Below are 18,776 nucleotides of genomic sequence, written 5' to 3'. Positions count from 1 at the left end.
AAAACCCGCAGCTCAAATAACATTGGATGGATATTTTATAATGTGGTCTTGAAATACTTGCATACTCCTCTGAACTCTAATCAGAGAGTGTATGCTGTTTGGGACAAATATCAACACGCAACGTAAAATCCAGTGCAAGAACAAAAAGAGGAAGTGGAAAAGGACGACGAGTGGAAGCCAATTCATGTGTTCCTCAGAACTGACAAGATTTTATGAGGTGTGATGCCAACAAGAAAGAACTTTTTGATATACAAATATCCTATATATGCTAATAATAATAAATACTGTGTAAAAATGTTCAAACCGGTCCAAGTATGTAAAAGCAGCTCTAAAGTGCACTGCACTGTGCAAATGTGGAAGAGACTAATTGATTTTCTAATTCAGTCAAGCTAGATACAATTCCACTCAAGACATAATTGAGTAACCTGCCACAGATTGTTAAATATAGCTACTTTGACATTGATGTTGAAATCAAACATGTTTGCGTTGATTTTGATATGTTTTTTATAGGTGATCCATAGGCAAACAAACTCATACATTATACATAGAGAATCTCACCCTCGTGTCTACTGATATCAATCATATCAACACGATTTGATAAAGGTACACATTTTATTTTTACCTTTATCAACGAGTGTTGATATCAGTAGACACGAGGGTGAGATTCTATTTATCGTAAAAAATCATTCTTCATAACTTTTCAATGAAAACTGTAAATCTCTCAACACTGTACTACCACTAGACTTGCAGTGCAGCGATGTCATAGCATTGTGACGTCATCAGTTCATGACGTCATAGCATTGTCAGAGCATTGTACAAAATCAGAGCATTGTACTGTCAAAACGATATCTCCTGTGGAGGTGAGGTGAGGTGAAATTGGGTTTAACGTCGTGCTTGAGAATATTTCGCTCATATGACGACGTGCATGCGTGTGTATGTGTATGTGCGGCTGCTTGTACTAGCCCAGACTGAAGCTGGTTTTATAGTGCTAGCCCACTGAGATACCATGCCGCAGTGAAGCATGAATACCCCACTCAGACACATTATACTGACTCCGAGCCGACCAGTCCTTGTTGTATCCATTAATGCCAGGCAGGGACCAACAAGTACCATATTTTAACGTATTTTGGTATGACGCGGTCAGGGATTGAACCCGCGACCATCCGCGGATGCTCTAACCACTACACCACGGAGGCGGTCATCTCCTGTGGAACTAAGTTTTGGATGATAAATGTAAATCTTCTGATATATCCCTTCAAATAAACTTTCATCTGCTTGCAATATTCTTGATACATAATTTATTAGGATTTAAAATTGAGTTGAGATAACATTTTTCGGAAAATTCATTTTTTCTCCCCCAATAAAATGAAAAATGGCCAATATCTACGAGGCTTCTCGTTTTGAATTTGCAAAGAAATGATAAAAAAATGTTATATCATGGGATGATCTCATACTTATTTTACTGTTGTAGTCGACATGGTGGCCATTTTTCGGGTTGTCATGATATAAATTGACTTCCATAGACCTAACCATTAAAGATAGACAAGACATGTATATATGGAAAATGATCAGCTAGGAATATTCTACAATTTGATATATGATTTATGAGAATTGGAGAATATTAGAAAAAGTTATGATGAAAATAGTAGAAACAAATATCATTTTTCACTTTTTTCCCCAAAAATATGAAAAAATACAAACAATCTGCGAGGCCTCTCGATCTTTATTTAATAAGATTGGTATAAGCTACAATCATGCCAAATTTCATGCTTGTAACACGAAGTGCACAATTTGATCACTTATCCGCTGGGCTATAGAGTCTACTTTTTCCTTTACTATTAGAGTCATGTGTTCAACTAATTGTTGCTCATTACTGTGTTGGACCGACTGTTATACTTTACTGCCTTGCGTTCAGTTTGCTCTAATATTACGCGTTGCAGTTAGTTCACTTTTTTATGTTGCACTTTGTTACACTTTACTCAGAGCTCCAGATAAGATTTAGCTCATATGGGTACTGTACCCACTGTATTTTTTTGGAGTGGGTATTATGAATGTTGAGTGGGTATTTCATTTTCCGTTACCCACTGCTTTCAAATATGTGCGTATTTCAGTCATTTTACTCACCTAAGTATTATGTCATTGAGTAAGTTTACTAAGCAGGTATGTTCTGCCTTATGTCATACCTAATCAAAACCAACTTAAATATAATGGAAATGATTTCATAAAAAATCACTCATCCTATACTGACAGTACAACACTTGTCCTATACTAACAGTACAACTTGATAGCAATCGATGTCTTTTTCATTACGCAAACGATATTTATAAATATATTCCGTACGCATTTGTTTGAACCTTTTTTGCGTATCTAACATTTTAAATGCGTAATTGGTACGCAACAATTATTTTTCAATGCGTAATTGGAAATTTTCGATGCGTATTTTACCCGGATACGCAGCTTATCTGGGCCTCTGTGACTTTACTATTATGCGTTGGATAATTCAGAGATCGTTGCACATGAATCATAATCTGCCTGCACAGACGTGTCTTAGCCTATCGGTTGGAATCTATGCGTACGTATCCCCTTATAATTATACACATAACTAGAATGACAATTCTTTGCATTTTTGAATTTCGTATTGTTTTACGCCACACTCAACACTTTTCCACCCCAGTCACGCCAACGTGTAAACAATTACGAAAAAACGAGCCCAGACGATTGCATCCGATCCAACCTAGCCCCATCTGAAGACAAAGAACAACTTGCGGAGGTCGTGTTATAACTTGAGTTTCATATCAGAACCTCACCCCAACAAAACCTAACATTTCCCATAAATGAAAAATCGTGGGTATTTCTTAGTTTTATCAACCCTCTAAGGAAACATTCACAGCAATATAATAACATAAAATATTATTTTTTAATGTGACTTTTACTTTAATTTAAAAACTGTAAAATGTGTAACACAACTTATTCACTTTCAGTTACAGTTACATATCTGATATACAATAATTAAGTATATTCATTATTGATATATGATGGATAGCAAAGGGACAGATCAAACTGAAGTCGTTAAGTGAAACCTGTGAAACCTATGAAGTGAAGTATCTTTGACGACTAACCTGATAAGAAACTGCCGTCCATTCCAGACGGATTCCTTGTTTCCTTGAAATAAACGACAGGCAATGCGGACAGAAAACTTGGTCTTTTTCTTGGAACTGAAAAAACATATCATTTTATAATTACACTGGAATCCACGCACTGTTACATTTTGAGTTATTATATTTTTTACAAAGATAAAGAAAATAATTATATGTATCTATTTAGTGTTTACTTGTTTTTGACTAAATGCTGATGAATAAAAAATATTGTTTTAAGATTTCCTTTAATGAAATTAGGAGCATGGTATGGTGTAACTATAAATGATTACCAAGCCAAGCCTCTTGTCAATCTCCAACAAGTCAGTGGATCCACAATACGTATCTGTAAATCAAATAATTGAAACAATGATTCTTTTAGAAATGTTATACGTGACTTGTGTCAATGCATTGTAAGTCTAAGAGGTTTAATAATTGATTACACAAATTATTACACAAAGCTATGAGTGTAAAGTATATGTAATAATTGTTTTAGTGGTTATAAAATGATAAAATAGATGAACTGGTATAATTGGATAAATACCGCCATATAGCTGGAATATTGCTGAGTGCGGCATAATACTAAACTCACTCACTCAGATATATTGAGCTGACATTACATATAAACTAGTGATATATACTGCAAAATTAGATAAGTAAACTTATAATACATGGGAATAGTATACGTAGATCAAGGTGTAGAACTGAAAAGAATGAACTTAATATAAGCATGTCTAATAAACTTGCATGTTTTGAGCTCAATAGGCAAATTACTTACATGATGAAGTTTTACGTCCAGCAGAAATATTTTCGTATATTGCCTACTCCTGACAGGGTTCCCACTAACACAAGTTCTCATGAGTAGGACAATGAAGCTCGATCAGGACTTTTAAAGTAACGTGAATATGTTTTAAGATTTATTCACTGTTAATTATCTCTAGGTCTACATGTTCATGCTTGACACTGAGGAGGAGCAATTAGTGCCCATAATGCGATCAAAAGACCCTTAAGCCCATAACAGCCCACTGTTGTCACTTTGGGTACTCACATTCAATCTGCTCATTTCCACCTTTCACGGTCCCCTTTGATGTCGGAAATGTAAACAAATAAAACAATGGCGACCGGATCACGTCCACGCGAGACTACCTAAATCATTATAAAAACACACAGCTGACATTTTATGTGTATAGTGTATGTTTATTTTGTTGAATAACGCGGAAAGATATTGTCAAACTGTAATGTTAGATTTAGATTAAAAAACAACAACAAAGTGTTTTTCCCGTGAGTCTTTGCGAGATGCTGGAAGAGAGAATTCGCTACCTGGAAAAGAAAGATGGAAATGGCTGTGAAAAACTCGCAGTACCACGACCCTGTCAGGTAAGACCAATTTATTTTGTTGTCAAATAACGTTTAATGAATTATTTCCTTTACGTACAGAAATCCGGATTGGTAAACAAGCTAATCTATCGAATTACAGCCACTGGCCAGGTATTCGTCACTATGCATTATTCGACTTACATGTTAATTTGGTGCAGCTAGAAATATGTCTTGAATTTATTTAATATCCGTTTGATATTGTTCATATTCTGCACATGGGTCATGAATCATCTCAGCTACAAAGACATAATTTCCGTTTTATTTGCAATTCAGTGCGTGTCATGGTTATGGCAATTTTTAACATGGCAGTCCATGGGGAAAGAATACGCAATGTTGTATATATGTTGCTCATGTAACTACAATGCGGAAAAGTATGTATCTGGTACTAAGATGATTTCCTAACAACCTGCAAAATTTGACAACCAAATATGGAAAACTGAATTAATGAAAATTACACAGCTACACTAAAATAGCATGCAAGTCTATGAGAATTTTGCCGACTGACGTATATTTAAGTCCTATGACTGTATAAACAGTTTGGCTCGAACTATTTTCAAAGATTGGTGAAGTAAAATATGTCTATCTAAAAATATACTACAATTTAAAATATAGCAAATAGATTATATATTAATGAACCCGCGATGACGTCAGAGATATTTTAATGTCACTGGACACATCAAAAGCGACCGGTCCGGATGGGAAATTATTAAATTTGTCCCTTAGCCTGTCAATTTTTCCCAGTCCATGGAAAGAAGCATCGGTAATACCTATTCACAAGAAAGATAGCGTACATGACTGTTCTAGCTACCGCCCTGTCGCACTCACATCTTGTTTATCAAAAGTCTTTGAGAAATGTGTATTTAAATATGTATTCAATTTCCTAAGAGATAACGACTTAATGACAAATTTACAATCAGGATTCATGCCAGGAGACTCCACAACAAATCAATTTACCTTTTTGTACAAAGCTCTTGACGAAGGAAAAGAGGTTAGAGCAGTCTTCTGCGACATAAGTAAAGCCTTTGATAAGGTCTGGCATAGAGGAATTATTTATAAACTGAAAAGGCGAACTATTACAACGGTTTGAAAGTTATTTAGAAAATAGAGTACAACGGGTCGCAATTAACGGCTATAAATCTGACAAGAAAACTGTACTAGCTGGAGTACCTCAGGGCTCTGTCCTTGGACTACTTCTTTTTCTGATATACATCAATGATATTGTCTGTGATGTTGACAGTAACATTCGTCTCTTTGCGGATGACACCTCATTATATGTTATCATAGACGATCCATCAGTTGCTGCTACCTGTCTTAACAAAGATCTAGATAGAATTTCACAATGGGCCCGTGAGTGGCAGGTTACATTTCATCCAAATAAAACCGAAACTACTCAGTTCTCACGTAAAACGAAACCGTCTCTAAAACCGAACCTATTCATGGACGGAACAATCATAAAAGAAGTCAAAAGTCATAAACATTTAGGATTAACACCCCAAAGCGATTGTACGTGGAATGATCACACTAATGATATTGTACGTAAAGTTCGCCCTATGATCAGTTGTCTGAGGAGTTTTAAATACCGATTATCACGTAAAACGTTGGATATTATGTATAAATCTTATATCTTGCCAATATTTGACTATTGTTCGCATGTTTGGGATAACTGTACTTCTGAGGAATCGCGTACTTTAGAAAATTTACATCTTGATGCTCTGAGAACTATATGTGGTGCCGTTCGTGGCACAAGTCATAACAAACTTTCTAATGAAACCAAATCTCAGTGCATGCAAGATAGAAGGAATTGCCAGAAGTTAACTTTTTTCTATAAGATGTACAACAACCAATTGCCAATATATCTTTGTGACCTGATCCCAAACTCCGTCTCCGGAACTACAAACTACAGCTTGAGGAATAACTCTGAAATACAAGGAATTTACAGTCGCACTGCCTCTTATGCTAAATCCTTTTTACCTGCCACAATAAATTTATTCCAAAGCGTCATGTAATCTCACAGAATTTAAAAACCGAATTACAAAAACTGAAAATAAGATTTACTTTGACCTTAATTATGGCACTCGTTTTTGCCAAATCGCCTCAGGCTCGGATGTAGCGACCTAAACGCCGATAAGTATAACAGACATTTAATAGACAGCCCTTGTTGTTCTTGTGGACATCAGAGTGAAAACGCCCTACACTATTTCTTCATTTGCCGTAACTATACTCGGATAAGACTTAATATGTATTTTTACACTACCGGTTATAACCTGGATACCATTCTTGAGGGAAACAAAGAACTTACTCCCTGTGTAAACCAGAAAATAGTTGAATCCGTCCACGATTATATAACCAAGACACAACGCTTTAAATTTTCTGAGGAAAATAATTAAATTCACTCAACAACCTTCTCATGATTGATTTATAGTTCTACAATGGCTTGTGAGACACTCACAACTGTAACTCTCTAACTTATGACTACTTAGAGAATAGTTGTATTTCGTGTAATCTGTATTTCATGTAATCTGTATATATTTATACATTCTAAAAATATTATATTTATGCAATGGTCAGTATCGATGACGTCAAATCCTCCATTTTCATGTTGTATTATATGTTGCATGGGAGCGGTGTTAATATAAGCAGTAATGCTTGTTCACCAATCCCAATTCATCTTCATGAATAAAAATATGTTTAAATCAATTTGTTTTATTCATTAGGCTGTTGTGAGGAAACATGTGTCACGACTACTCCTGGAGGAAAAGATCACCCTCTCTTACTGAAGGTATGTGTCTATGGTACTACGAAACAGACATAATTTCACTTTGAATATTTTATTATTATGCTTCCCCAGATACATTTTCACAAAATGAACCATACTAAAGTTACATTTGCAAATGGATTTGAATAACCGGTAACTTAATCATGACTTCAAATTGGACCAAATAAATCTTAACTTCACACCTGTGTGCAATTGCAGTCGAACTGACCCCTTGATTTTACAATACCGTAATTACTCCAAGGTTATGTCACATGAGATAACTAAACTTCATTCATCAGGATGTTTATGTCAGGCCGTTCACTTACTGATTGCATAACCTAAAGTGATAAATCTGTAGTTTGCTTGTTGGTATAAATGTCGCTGCAATTCTTTGGGGTTTTTTAAAACTCGAATGAATGAATGGGGAAATGCAAAGAAAAATAACGTGTTATTGTTTATTTTTTTCAGCAAAGCTGATGATGAGTCTGGAGACTGACCAAGGATGGTCAGCAGGAACATGTGAAGGTAATTTTGACCTATCTGTAGTGACTTTCATTATAAATAGTAAATAATTTCCAATTAATAGTGTGGAGACAAGGTTTATGGATGTCAACTCCTTTATGTGAAAACATGTTTCAGAGTGAATGCTTACCCCTTCGTCAGGTGTAAGCATTCACTCCGAAACATTGTGTTTTCACATAATAAAGACGTTGACATCCGTAAACATTCATGTCTTGTATTATTCACTTCTAAATACACCTCAAAGACTTATATTTGGTGTAAACATAGTCACTACTGGGTGAATATACTTGTGCTTACAACAATAGGACTGACTGGCTGAGTTTGGTTTTACGCCGCTTTTAGCAATATTCCAGCAACATCACGGCGGGGGACACCAAAAATGGGCTCAACAATACGAACTGTAAGAGATTGAATGTAGCAATTTGATGAAAATCTATTACTAGTACCATTATTACTATATAGAAAGTGCAATAAATGTTCAGATATATATTTATAACGTATTACTACCTCTGGTCTGGGAAGCATGTAACTCCAGAGCAAATTTTGTATAGATTGTGTGTCCTCTTTAGAAAATAGGATATTTCATTCGGTCAATGAAGTGTGATGAATTGCATAATTTGAGTTTTGAGAAAACTAGTGCAAAGTGTGATTGTTCAATTTAGTTCTCTTTTATTCAAACTTCCCTTTGCATTACTCATTTTAAATCATCCTTGGCATTGGCAGTTTCTTGTTGATTGATGGTTGTGTAATTTATCAAAAAAACCTAGTAATTCGTTATTACCTGCCATTTTCAGAAACTTCCACAACGCCTAAACAGACTTGCATCTATCGATTGGCCAGATAGACGAAAGAAAAAGGTAGCGACAACACTCACCATAGTCATGACATCACCAGTCGTGAGTGACGAAGATGACGTCAATTAGTTGCATTCCGTCCCCTTTGTCTGGGAGTCCAACAAGCTTAGGACATACACGACGACACTGGGCTTGGAAAGAATCTACACCTCCACTGCTCTCGTCATGGCCAACGTGAGGACGAGGATGAGGCATCCAACCAAAGTAACAGAGGGATCTCCGCCCAGGGATGCCCCTAAGTGGGCTAACTGACCAACTCTTGCAATTTAATTGAATTTATTTTCAATTTCATAATGTAATTTTAATTTTATTTTATTTTTGTATTGTAAGCTGTATGTTGTGTTATTGTATGATGTATATCATAGTGGATGTTTGGCGATAGTTGTGACATAGAGTGTGTGGCTGAATGCCAAGGCGTGCAAATAAATGTCTAATGCAGCTATGTTTTATTACTGTGTTAAGTTGTATGTTATTGTTATTTTTTACCATTAGCATGATTTTAGAAATAAATTTCATATCTAACATGCTATTTCAAGATAATAAGTGAATGAAAGTTTAACTGATGAAAAATTACTACTTTGTTATACATGATATATGATTTCTTAAACTGGATTGAGTTTAGAATGTTTTGCCTGGATTGAGTTTAAAATGTTTTGCCCTGTTCTTTAGTGCTATATTACTATTTATATGTATGATCTTTATTTGCCTTAAAAGCTAATTCATATTCAAGTTGAGATAATAAAACAATGAATCTTATTATATATTCTGTTTTTCTTTAAGTAAATGTCATGATAATAACAAATTGCTTATATTATCTTTAACAAGAGTTTATGATATGAATAAAGAAGAATGTTTAAATTTGGCTCTTTGAAATGCATATGAAAACCTGTGAACCTGAAATTGAAACCGGTAACTGAAACTATGCGGAAACTATGTCGGATTGTTGGTAACTGAAACTATGCGGAAACCTGTTGGAATCTTAATAACTGAAACCTTGCAGAAACCTGATGGATTCAAAGTTAATGGAAACTCAACGGAAACTTGTCGGAGTGTGGGTAACGGATACCTTGCGGAAACCTGTTGGAGTGTGGGTAACAGAAACCTTGCGGAAACCCTTAGAAAGTGGGTAATTGTAAGTTTCCGTTATTGCGGAAACTCAATGTAAAAGAACGGAAACTCACTGGATTCTAAGTGGAAAATTAAGTTTCAGTCCACTTTCCATCAGGTTTCCGCATTGCGGAAACCAAGTTATTTTTGCTGTGATGGAGCCATAATCAAGCTTCGATCGGACAGGTGATCTGTAAAGGTGTAGGAGCGTAGCTTGATCCCCTCCCCACCTTGAATTAGACACGACTTTCAATAAATCGAGTGCCTTCAGGCATTTAGTTTTTAGAGATTTGATATGCGGAAGAAAAGTTACATGGGAGTCGAAAATGAGACCTAAGAACTTGGCCTCTTTTACAACCTTGATGGGAGTGCCATTTAAAACAGTTCTGGGTCTTTATGTGGTTTATATTTACGGCAGAAATGTATGCAATTAGTTTTTGATTTAGAAAATTTAAAGCCGTTTTCAAGACACCATTTATGTATTTTATTCAAACACAACTGTAGTTGCCGTTCAATAGTATGCATATTCTTACCGCGACAAGAAATGTTAAAATCATCCACAAAAAGTGATCCATCAATTGAATCGTTTAAAACCTTGGATAAGCTGTTGATCTTAATGCTAAATAAAGTGACAGACAAAATACTTCCTTGGGGGACACCCTGATCCTGATTATAATGGTCAGACAGGGTTGAACCCACTCGGACTTGAAATTGCCTGTCTGTTAAAAACTGTGATATAAAAAGAGGCAAACGGCCTCTCAAACCAAAATCATGTAAATCCTTCAAAATGCCATGCTTCCAGGTTGTATCATAAGCTTTCTCAAGATCAAAGAAAATTGATACAGCATGTTGTACTATATGTATTACTATAGCATTTTTAACAAAGGATTCTAAACGTACCAAATGCTTAATGGTACTACGATTTTTCCTGAAACCACATTGAATATGTGTTATAAGGTTATTGGTTTCAAGATACCAAGTTAATCTATTATTCACCATACGTTCCATGGTTTTACAAACACAGCTAGTTAGAGAGATCGGCCTGTAATTCGACGGATCTGTATGATCCTTGCCAGGTTTTGGTATTGGGACTACAATGGCATTACGCCATGAAGGAGGAAATTCTCCAGACGTCCATATTTGGTCACATATATATAAAAGTGTCATCAGACATGGTTCAGGTAAGTGTTTCAGTAGCTGGTAATGTTTATTGTCATCACCTGCTGCAGTGTCATGAGCTTGCTCAAGAGCAGTATGTAGCTCATGTAATGAAAACACTTCATTATAATCTTCACCGTTATGTGATTCGAAATTAAGTTTTGTCTTTTCCTGTTGCTTCTGATATCTCTGAAACTCAGGGACATAATTTGCCGATGATGAATTTTTGGCAAGAGTTTCGCCAATTTTATCTGCAATTTTAGATTTGTCAGTTATGAAATTATCACCATCTTTAACATGGTGAACAGCAGATTTTGAACCTTTGCCTTTAATTCTTTGAACCATGTTCCATACTCTGGACATTGGCGTACGTGAATTAATTTTGGAGACATAATTTCTCCAAGATTGTCGTTTGTTTTGTTTAAAGGTACGACGCGCCTTTGCATTGAGTATTTTAAATCTATTTAAGTTATGGACAGTTGGATGATGGCGGAAATAACGCTCTGCCTTTTTCCTCGCTTTTCTGGCTTGTCTACAATCTGTATTAAACCATGGTTTTCGTACATGTGGAGTCGTGGATGACTTTGGTATACACTCATCAGCTATTTCATTTAAAACGTCAGCAAAAGTTTGAATGGGATCAGTTATATCACTGAAACATTCAGGTCGCAGTTTCGATTTACATATAGTTTGATATAAAGACCAGTTAGCCTTCGAAAAGTTCCATCTTGTATACGACGGGGATTCAGATGGAGTTATTTCTGAAAGGATAGTTGGGAAGTGGTCACTTCCACAAATGTCATTATGAACAGACCAATCAAATTCATTCAGGAGGTTAGAATCTGCAAGAGACAAATCCAGAGAAGAATAAGTGCCAGTTGCAGGATGCAAATAGGTGCTTGAATCATCATTAAATATGCACAGGTCATTATTGGAAATGAAATCTTCAATTATTTTGCCTTTAGTATTAGTGTTCGTACTGCCCCAGAGTGGGTTGTGGCCGTTTAGGTCACCCATAATAACACATGGCTTTGGGAGTTGATCATAGAGTGATTGAAGATCAGTCAGCTGAAGGTTCGATGAAGGCGGAATATACAGAGAGCATAACGTAAATGCTACACCCAGAGTAAGTCGCACTGCAACAGCTTGGAGATTAGTGTTAAGTGTAACAGGGCTGTGAATAACATCCTGTCGTATAAGGATAGTAGAACCTCCAGTGGCTCTATCACCTGGAGGGGGAAAATAATGATACAGTACAAACTGACGTAAGTTAAAATTATCTGTCTGTTTCAGATACGTTTCTTGCAGACAGAATGCTGATAGTGTTAAATCCTGGATTAATAGCTGTATTTCATTAAAATTTGGCCCTAGTCCTCGACAGTTCCACTGCACGATATGCTTAGATAGACCTATCTTTTAGGCGGATTAATGGGGGATCTACCCCGCACCGTTTTCGAGGGCAACAAGCTATGTGCCCTAGAATGGACGTTTTCGGACACGTCCATGTCCTCAAGTGATCCGTATTTGTTAAATAATTTGATTTTAACTTCTGACCCTTTTGGGGCTCTGCCACTTTGTTTTTTCCAAGAATCTGGCTTCGGTTTGCTTTTGCTTTTGACGATTTGCTGAACGTTTCTGGTACATTGAGTCATTTGAGATGTCTGAGAAGATGTAACACGTTCAGAAGATGGTTCTGATTGGGTTTGGGCCGTGCCAGGAAGACTTAGTGGTTCGACAGTTTGTGTAGACATTGCAGGTGATAAGATCTCAGGAGACTCGGTTTTGAGTCATGTCAAGTTCGTCTGACAGCTTGCAGAGGACTTAGTTACTGTAGGAGTTATATCAGACGGTGATTTTGCTATGGAAGCATAAGTTTCCTTGATCTCAGATCTTAAGACAAGCTTTTTTGCATCAGAAAAACTAATGTTTTGAGTAAAATTGATCTTATTGATCTCCATATGCTGTTTCCAGATTGGACAATCTTTGGAAAAGGATGAGTGAGTGCCTGCGCAGTTGGTACATTTCTTAAAGGTACTCTCACAATCTTCTTTTGTATGTGTCTTCTCACCACTGTGAGCACACACAACAGACAATGTGCAAGTACGAACACCATGACCAAACTTCTGGCATTTCAAACACCTCAGAGGATTTGGTATGTAGGTGTGAACAGTAATGTTACAGTATCCTGCCTTTATTGGTCTGGGAGCATTGGGAGAAGAAAATGAAAACAGGTAAGTGTTCGTCTGAATGGTTTCCTGTTTTTTTCGTGTTGTAAAACGCTTAAAGTATGTCACCCCTTGATCTTTCATTTCTGAAACAATGTCAAGTTCGGACATGTCAGTGAACAATCGATCTCGGTCTCTAACGATTCCTTTGCTGGTGTTAAGGGATCTATGAGGAGAGACTGATACCGGAATGCCGACGAATGTTTCAGTAGACATCAGGTTAGCTGCCTGTTGCCTTTTACTGCACTCAATGAGCAATGACCCTGAACGCAAAAGTTTAATGTTTTCCACATCACCGGCTATGCCTTGTATGCCTTTTTGTACAGCAAAAGGATTTAGCTTCAGTCTGGTGTTATCTTGAGTCTCCATCACTAAGAAACGTGGCGAGTAGTAAATTGATTTGGGCTGTCTATGGTCATCATCATCAGGATCAATATCAAGAGGACGTTTTGGTTTTTTTAAAGGAGTTTCGTAAGCCATGGTTAGTGTTTTTAAGATTCATCATACGAGCTCCCCACCCACCACGGAGTATCATGAAGACAATGCTAAAAACAAGTGGGTCTCCAACTTGCAGCACCAAGGATACTCGGATGATATACTCAAGCAGAAAAACTAAAATACTAATTTTTCCACCGGATTGGCCCATGAGCCACAGCCTTTTGCGCATAAGACTCTAGGCAAATTACAAAATTGATTTGGAATTTAAATATATAATCATGCAGCCAAGACATATGATAAACTTTAAACAGTTTCCGAAATTTGTGCATCACAATATAGATACACAGGGCTTGGCATGACCAGCCGATTGTTCAACCGGGCCCATTCATCCACGCGTCTAGGTGAAGTCAGGGCCGAAGTGGTGTGTTGGGCAAAGGAACACTGTTCCTGGAACCAGTGCCCTCAACCACCAGAATCCCTTCCTCCACCGACACAGGGCCGCAACCCACGGCAAACGGGTTGGTGGACCAAATATACCCCCGGGTCCACAACGGGGGGTCGAAGAGCGCTTAGCGTTACCCAGCACCGACCACGAGGAGGTGGCTCTTCACGGGTGCCCGTTCGTGTCATGAATATTCACTGACTCACATTTCTACTATCTAACGTACTGCATAGCCAAACATTTCTCAACTTAATAACCATACTTCTTAATCCAAACCTTAAAAAGGATATATTAAGTACTACGTAGGTGATACTAAGTCCTACATAGGTGATACTAAGTCCTACATAGGTGATACTAAGTCCTACGTAGGATAAACTAAGTCCTACATAGGAGACACTAAGTCCTACGTAGGAGATACTAAGTCCTACATAGGAGACACTAAGTCCTACGTAGGAGATAGTGACACACACACAAAATTTCACCCTATCCCTGCTACGCTTTCGTAGAATATAAAACTAGCATGTAAAACTAAAACATGTAAATCAAAGAAGACAATACAACATAAAACTCGGGCTATAGATCGCCAGCAACTGAAGGTAGATCACCATACTAGGGACCATAGTGACTTACGGTGCATTTGCTACCTGCATGGACCCTAGTTGGATTTACACCATCCGCCCAGACGCTGACGATTGTAGGAATATTTAGCCGAATTTAAAAGAACAAAAATACTACGCTTTAACATTTGGTAAGCTTAGATTTAACTTTGAAAGCTTTGGGATTTACGTACTCTCTCAGGAGGACAATAATTTTACAATACTGCAACCCCCTTTGAGGGTACAGCCACTAACAATATCAGTTACTAATCTAAACTACTACTAATAAAATATGTATCTATTTTCAAACGATGTATCAAAATTTATCTAGTAATTGTATTTCTTTTAAAAATTCAATGATTAAATGATAATTAACATTAAAAAGTTCCTTCACTGTTTTGACATTGAAATATGTATCCCTTGTGATGGAAAAATCTATACAGTCTCTCACCTTTTAACAGGTACTCATGAGTATATCTAGTATGGTCAATATGACATCGTCGCATAATCTGGACTGACAGCCAAAGTAGGTGTAACCGATATAGGGTTTTATTTCATGTAATTTGTTGATACCTACTTGGGTGTCCCACTTCTTCTGCATTAGATTACGGATGTAGGTTCTAATGCTAGCTTTGTAATCAGAGTATGGAATAAGAAGTGGTGTCACAGATTTGTTGACTGCTGCCTTAGCAGCAAGATCGGCCATGGTGTTCCCAGAAATGCCAACGTGGCTGGGTAACCAACAAAAGACGATGTCATATTAGCCAGTAGACAGATCATTACATAATTCAAATATTTCTATTAAAAAATGATGTTTACAAGAAAGATTCTTAAGAGCTTGATGGCAAGAAAGAGAGTCTGAAAATATTTATGTATTTTAAGGCTGTTAATATGGCGTTAGCTTCTGCTGTGAAAATAGAGCTGTTGTCAGGCAATCGAGAAGAAATTGTTCTGGATCCAATGCACAAGCAACTGCGCCACCATCCTTGGATCCATCTGTAAATAAGGATTTATATGGACTATATTTATTTCTTAATTTAGTAAATTCTTGTTTATATTGTAAGTCGCTAGTTTCTGATTTTTTTAAATGTAGTTAATGTTAGGTCGACTTGTGGCCTAACCAAATGCCAAGGAGGAGAAGAAAGAGGACGGGATGGAGATATATTTTCTAGCTCAATGCCAGTAGCAGGAAGGAAAGGTTTGACTCTTAGTCCCAGTGGGGGAACAAGAGAAGACTCTTTGTTGTACAGATCCTCATAGAGAGGATAAAAAACAGTTAAAGGCAGGGTTTGACTCATTAGAATATAGGTTTGTGACATACTGTAAGGATAATTTAATACGGCGCTGTGTAAGACATGGTTCATCTGCCTCAACGTAGAGACTGTCAACAGAAGTTCTATAGGACCCAAGACACAGTCTCGGACCGTGGTGGTAGATAGATTTGAGTTGAGTTGGGCTTTACGTCACATCAGCATTATTTCATCCATATAGTGATGAGAACAAGTCTGCATTAATAAAAGTTGTAAGTACAGAGTCAAAATGAGTTTAAATTTAAAAAGGTTATATTCATTACATTGTCATTTAAAAACAGAAAAAGTCATAGCACTAAATTAAAAGAAGTCAATTTGTTAGTCCCATTACACAGTTACAATTGATACAGATCAACTTCCCTCAGGTAGTTCACTATCAGATGAGCGCTCATGCGGGAGAACAGATCTTTCAGATTTGTTGTTTAGGAAAATGGGTTTTTCTTTGGGAAGAAAATGTTATTTTTCATGTTATTGGGTTTGTTTACGGTATTGGGTTTGTAATGTAAATTTAATGGGAAGTTTTACGTAGCAGTTTCCGGGAGTAAGTGATTTCTTCAGAGGTTGCTTGTAGTGTATAAAATTCAGCTTTTTACCTTCGTTTGGCTGTAAAATTCCGTTGGAATTATTCCTTTCCCGGACAGTTTACAGTTACGGCGTGCGCTGCCATGCCGTGCTCAGATTGCCATGGCCCGGTGTGTTTTCTGTTTGCATTCCGAGTGCGGTATGGTAGAGCTGTCGTGATTGGTCGGCTAACTCCATTGCGGGCCAAGGGGTATTAGGCTTCTTCTCCCGGGTCAAAGGTTAGCGCACGAGGTGTTTAAGGGCCTGTAACGCTCAGAGAAGTCGCTTGCTTCAGGACATCCTGACCGTACAGTAGGAAAGATAGCCCATCCCAACGTCCGAGACGGGTGAATTTTGTGGAGGACGGGTTAAAAAAAAATCTGGTCCGTCCTCATGTCGGGTCAGTTTTAGCAAACCAATGACATAATCATTATTATATTATAACCTTTTTGAATATTTACTGCCAAAGGATACTAGAATAATCAAACAGATAAAATTATCGCAAACGAAATCGATGAGATATGTTTGCTATAAGAACAGAGTTCTCTCCCTTAGCTTCTTGAAACGAGTTTAGTAAGGAAGTGTGTGAGTGGCCGGTTGTCACAGAATCAACGAATAGGAAAACGTGTTTCTTGTTTCCCCCAATTTCAAACCAAAATGGCGCGACCCTCATCGGTCGGTCTGCTGCTATGACTGAGCGAATTTACTCTTATTTTAGTCAATGTTGAATGTGCAACTGGCAAGGATGCAGATTCAGACTATGACTCTGACTTTTCAGATCTTGATGGAGATGTTGATGACTTGTCTGAAGACTAGTTCTGTCATGTTGTAACCAGATGATTCCACTAGGAGAGATTTAACAGTCCAAGCTCTGTGTGTGCATATTAAATTATAGCTTAAAATAAAACAAACCAGATTTAAGTCTTGAAATGGTGTTTTATTTATATTTGGAGGACAGGCTAGATTTTGGCAGGATTGGTAAAAACTTTGACCAGCCAGTCCTGTGGACAGGCTAGATTTTCTACATCTTTCCTACACTGCAGTAAGTCGGGAGGTCTTCCTCCTTTCCTTAGGTTTTGTGTAGCATTGTTTTGCATGTAGAGTAGGAGAATATTTAGTGGGTTGGGGGAAACGATAGGATTAGAGTAGGCTTTGTATGTAGGAATTAATTAGTTAGGACTTTCTTTTTCTTTGGGTTTCATAGACTGCTAGTTGTGAGTGTGTGTGAGGTTGGCTTCTGTTTATTTTGTTGAGTTTGGCTTAGTTTATTTTTATTAATTAATAAACTGTATTTATTTGGTGAAATCTGAACTTTGTTCTTATTTTGTGAAGAATCTTTAACAATGACTTGAACTACCATAGAACCTGAAACAAGGTCCATGAAAGGTTCCGTTCTCACGGCACAAGATCAACATCTAAACAAAATACACAATGCAAAGTCCACAAGGGAGAACGTTAAATAACAACATCGAACCTTGATATATGAACCTTACTGTCACTGGGCGACCTCCCTCAGCGGAAGCGCCTATTACAGATTTTGTGCCGTGACCCGGATAGTTTTGTCATTTTCTTAGTGAAAACTAACTGATTCTTGTCAGAATAAGTAACATTGTTTCCGTAAGAAAAAGAAAAATCCCAAAACAAGTAAAGTATTACATTTTGTAGAATCAAGGTCTGTTTCATCATACAGGTATATCCTGTTGAAACTGATTAGAGGTCATAAAGTACATTCATAGAGTACGTTTAGAAGCAGAATTGTAAAGTTCTTGGTTTTGCAGCATCTATAGTCAAACAAAATGGCATCAGGAGAGACACGTGATTTATATTCCATGGAACATAATCAGGTTGAGTCCCCTCCAGATAATCTGGACCATGCTCTTATTGACTTTTCATATTTAGGTCAAGTGGGATTTGCAACCTCTACACCTAATGTTTCTCGTCCAGTTGAAAACATTGGTTCATCTCATGCACTCCCAAGTGTTAGTACACAAGTGGTAATAGTGAGATAATGGGTATTTCATCATCTGTGAATGAAGCAATGCTGAATTTTCAGCAAGGGTCTGCTTATGGTAGAAGTGATAGACAGGATAAACGTTCTGTACATTTTGGTGTTCCATTTGCAGATAGACACTTTGACAGGCAGAATGAATTCTGTAGATCAGAGGGCACCTTCAGCAGCAGGGTTGGTTCCTGGTCCGACGTCCAATACTTCTTTGATAGATTCTAACTGGACAGGTGATAGGGTTTATCATAGTGATTGTGATAGCTCATTTGTGCAACCATTCGTGACAAAAACC

The 18,776-nt window shown here is 37.2% G+C and overlaps 1 protein-coding gene and 1 long non-coding RNA gene across 2 annotated transcripts in view; both read left to right on the top strand.

Moving 5' to 3' along the window:
• LOC124254069 (delta-like protein D) overlaps positions 1–18,776 on the top strand; it is a 231,627-nt gene that overhangs the window by 159,137 nt on the left and 53,714 nt on the right. The window lies entirely within an intron of this gene.
• LOC124254072 lies at positions 335–16,903 on the top strand. Its single transcript, XR_006892376.1, has 3 exons — positions 335–345; positions 15,264–15,268; positions 16,793–16,903. It is a non-coding gene; the product is annotated as an uncharacterized LOC124254072 (long non-coding RNA).

This window comes from Haliotis rubra, unplaced genomic scaffold (assembly GCF_003918875.1).
Source record: "Haliotis rubra isolate DU_JTF1 unplaced genomic scaffold, ASM391887v1 Scf562, whole genome shotgun sequence".
NCBI lineage: Eukaryota > Metazoa > Mollusca > Gastropoda > Lepetellida > Haliotidae > Haliotis > Haliotis rubra.
Note: the sequence above shows the minus strand (reverse complement) of the source record. Positions and strands in the feature narration are given on the sequence as shown.